Source organism: Vicugna pacos, chromosome 6 (assembly GCF_048564905.1).
Source record: "Vicugna pacos chromosome 6, VicPac4, whole genome shotgun sequence".
In the NCBI taxonomy this organism is placed as follows: Eukaryota; Metazoa; Chordata; class Mammalia; order Artiodactyla; family Camelidae; genus Vicugna; species Vicugna pacos.
The window spans coordinates 19,996,421-20,001,150 of record NC_132992.1 but is presented as its reverse complement, the minus strand read 5'-3'; positions in this window follow the sequence as shown (position 1 = coordinate 20,001,150).

Genomic DNA, 4,730 nt, shown 5'->3' with positions numbered 1-4,730 from the left:
TTGAGAATGGGCCATCCTGTATATTTCAGGCTGTAGGCAACATTCTTTTACAAAAGGTACAGAACCAGCAAGACTAAGCCTAGGAAACAGAGCACAGGGTTAAAGTCAAAGGAACAGATCTAATATGGAGTCAGATTTGTTCTTTTCTATTACACTCTAAGAAAGCTTTGAATGTTTGATCTAGAATTTATTAAGATAAATATAACCCCCAAACCGGTCAAAGTACAGTAGTCCCCTGGCTGGATTAATATAGTGGCAATGTGAGGAGAGACTGGAGGGATGGAGTTTAGTTGAGGGGCTGTGGCAATAATCCAATAAAAGTGCTAAGGGTTCCTATTGATAGTAGGAAGAGAAATGGAAAGATGAACATTTAGATAAGTCAGCAGCACGGGGTTTTCCAACTGCGTGTTATATTCAACCTTAAGATACAGTATTTGAACATTAGCAATGATTGTGGCAACGATCTTGAATTTTAACAGACTCTTATAATGATTGATTTAACTGAAATTTTTTAAATGGCAAAAGAGGGAGAGATGAATGATAGAAGTGTCAGGAGAGGTGGCCTCAGTCAGGGGCAGGGGCATCCTCCTTGAAGATTCCCCTTGAGGTCTGCTTAGGTCTGCCCTGATTAGCATCTGATGTGTCTGGATAGAATAAGATCTAACCCATGTAGGAAAAGGGTTACCAGACTCTATTCCCTAATTTGAGTCAAATTCAATTCAATAAGTATTTGTGGAGCACAACTATATTCCTGTATACTATATACCATAGATACGTATTGTTAAAGTTAGTTTCTGTCCTTAAACAAGTTAACATCTACTTGGAGTAATGAAGTATCTATCTATGTAAAACAATAAAAAAATAGCATCAAAGTGTCAAAACTATGGTATAGACAAAACTGGCCTTCTTTTAATTTCTTAAACACAGCAAGCATGTTCCACCCTCAGGGCACTGGCATAGGTCTTCCCTCTCTGGTACCCAGACCTGCCCCTATCCCCAATTCTTCTGCCTGTTTGTTTTTATCCCTCAGGTTTCAGCTTAAATGTCACTTCATCAGAGAGGCCTTCCCTGCTTCCATGTGTTCAAGTAGCCCATTTTGTTTTATTTTCTTTCATAGCAATTTTTATCACCTTTAATTATCTGGTTTGTTTACATTTTGAGTCCTTTAATGTCAGACTTCCCCACTTAACTATAAACTTCATGAAGGCAACAGAATTACACTTTTTTTTAACCACCATATATATTCAGCCTCTGGTACAGTAAGTAACACAGAGTAGATATTCAATAAATATTTGTTTAATAAATAAATGAATATTATTACTTTTATGAGTTGAACAATTTGAACCAACAACACAGGGGATAATTATTTTTAAGACTTATTTCTAAAAAATGATGAAACAAGCAGTTTCCTGAAAATCTGCAAGACCAGCCTTTCAGAATGTTCTGTGAACTATAGTCTGCAGGTCATTTGTAGTCCAGTGAAGATTTCTCATGGCTCTAATCACCTCCCTTCCCTTGACTCTGTATCTTGTCAAGAACAGTTCTAGCCTTGGTATATGAGAAAGACTAAAGATGGAAAAATTTAAAGAACAATTTTAATGATGACCTCTTTCAGGGGATTTTCATTATATACTTTAAAAGAAGAAAGTCTGTTTGGCATATTAAATGTCTGAGGAAATAAGTCACTTGATGTATCTGCATGAACATGTTGAGGTGAAAGCATATGCAAATCATGCCTTTTCAAGTGTGGTTAACTGTATTTCCAGACACATCTATTAAAACTCATGATCATTGCTACTGTTCAAATATACCAGAGTTGAACATAACATGAAGATGGAAGCATAAGAAAGACTAGCATTCATGGGTCCTTAGATGACTCATGCTACTGGCTTAACCATTTTCTTCAGATTTTTCACAATTGTGGCATGTTTCACATCCTGAAATATAATATTTAATGTGATATTATTGATACCGCAGGCACAGAGATAGTGTATAATTATTCTAAAAAAGAAACAGGTTCCAACTTTTTTTTTTTAATTTCTTTCTTCAGCAACCATGGGGGGAGAAGTCACAGCAGGACTTAGAGGCAAAGGCAGAGACCCCAAACCAGCTGGTTTTTCCTTTGTTGGCTGGAGCAGAGTTTGAACCAGGCCAGACCACTCCAACTATGGCTGTAGCCTGCTCTCTATGACCTGGTCCCAGGTTCACTGGTTGCAAACTGGCTTCACTTCATCCAAGGGCCTAGCCTGAGCACAGCTTCCTCAAGTTTGAGCATCCCTTGCCCCTTCTGCTAGTGGTACTGGACTGGAGCATCCATTTGGTCTATGAGGACGTTTCTGAATGAGACCAACTATCTCTTTTTAATTTTAAATTTATTGCTAATTCAGAATGTTTATGGTTAATTTAGTGTTAGACTGTAATCTTGAATGTAGCAAATGAAATCAAGAAGAAACTATTTGTTAAATGCATCTCTTCAGGAAAATCTCACCAAAGATTTTGTTTAACAGGCTATTAGAAACAATTCAAAGCTAGAATTATTTCCAGACAATAGCAAGATAAATTCAGTTTGTTTGGACTTTGAGCCATCACAAAATTTTGGATTTTGAGAGTCTCATTTTGATATTTAATATAGCAATTAAGTTATAACTTGGAAGGTGAGTTCTACATGGCCTGGGACAGGTGGAAATTATGTGAAAATAAGTAACTACATACACAACAGATTGTTTCATACACCTGGGTTTGAATCTTGGGAAAACCTAGAAGCCACAGTTGAGAGCACTTCAAACTCACCAACCTTGTAGCCTTAGCACTTATTTTAGTTCTGGACTCCCTCTAGTGGTTCAACCTTTTGGTACTCTTCAGTTTATAGAATCACCACATTTTGGGTCATATTCAAAACAAATAAATAAAAGAACCACACAACTCCTATTAGAGTGGTTTCCCACAAGGAGAAGACTATTTCATTAAATGGTATGATAGGCATGTATGTTAAGATAATTGAATTAATAGTGTTGCAAATGGTCTGCCCTAAAGGGACACAGTGGATTTCACTGGCTGACTGGAAAAGACAGCTGTAGTTCTGCTGAGAATGTGTGGATAAGAGCTGAAAGTCCAGGAACAGGATTCCTGATTACTATTGTTTGCAGCCTAGGGTGAGAACCAAACCTTTTAAAGAGAGATAGAAATGAGTATTTCCTGGATATATGGGTCCTACAAGGTCAGATAATTCTAGTTTGACCTTGTATAAAGTCAGCCTTTCAGACCAACCCAAAACATGTGGTTTCCTTCACATCATATCCCTAATATTGCACCTCTACATCTATTTTATACCAAGTTAAAAAAAATTCTAAGTGATTTAACTTTATTTGGTTCCCTAGATTGGCTTTGGTTATGCCCCTTGGCTATATCTTTTAAAAGTTTCCTACTTCTTCCACATAACTATATGCAAAATTTGAAGATGACTCTTGTGTTCACTCCATTAAACTTTCACTTCCTGGCCAGTTCTGTACTGTAGATACACATAAATCTACCAACCCTTTTATATGATAGCCCTTTGTATATTTAAGACAGTTATCATGTCCTCATTAAGTCCTCTTTCTCTTTTTTGGATCACCAAAACTTCTTAGAACCAGAACAAAAGAACCTCTGTCAGGTAAAGGCATCATGATAGAATAACTCAACGGGCATTTTATTCACATCTTCGGAGGTAAAAACATTGTTTGTTTTTTTTTTAATTTCAGGACAAACAAAGCTGTTATTGAAAAGTCTGAGTTTGAAGTCTTTGTTCTCCAAGGAGAATAGAAACGAGTAAGATTAAGAGAAAGAAGAAAATAGGATAGAATAGGTGATTTACCCATTTCAGGACCTCCTCTTAGTATGCTGTCTTCTGGTTCCTTTTAAGTTGTTCCAGCATAGGAGCTAGAAGCATACAGCAGAGACCAGGTAAGTGACGGTGAAATCCGGAAGTCGGTCATAGTGTCTGCCCTGACGTTTGGGTAGAGTGAGGCCAGTGACGGTCATTGGTCTGAAAATCCCAGATCCCAGTACTTTCCATTGAAAATACGTCTTTACTTAAGTGGGGTTGGGGTGGGCGGGGAAGAAGCAACCAAACCCCAGTGACTTAAGCACTCTATCTGCAATCTCAAGTTTGTAATCTCATAAATGTGGGTTACAGTGAAAGTGGGAAAAACAAAGGTAGATGTGAGTAGGATAAAAACAAGGCATATTATCTTGACTTTAACACTTACCACACGAATAGAAGAGGTTATGATTAAGTTGTCAAAGAACATTCAAAAGAGAAGTCAGGAATCTGAACAGAATGTATTGGTGTTGCACAAATACATCAAATGACCTAGTTTTCCTTCTTTCCCTTCTTCAAGGGATTTAAAGTGCTACACTGGCCTTCTCTCTTGCTGTGTTGGTGCTTTTCTATACGAAGGGCATGTCTGGACCTCCCTAACAGGTTGGAACCCAGCATATCGAAGGTGCCTACAAGGCTGTATTTCTGAGTTACTCCAACTCATCTAAGACGTGAGCACCAGTGCACTCCAAAATACTGTGCCCCTCAGCACAGTCGAGGTTTCTTAGCAAAATGGCGAAGCCTCCAGGCTGATAACTCCTGAAGCACAAATAGTGATGTTTGAGTCGGGAGCCAGGGAAGAGGGCCGGATCGTCGACTTTCTGATTGGTCCCGAGCGGCAACTAAATATTCCCTGACGCATGCGCATCGC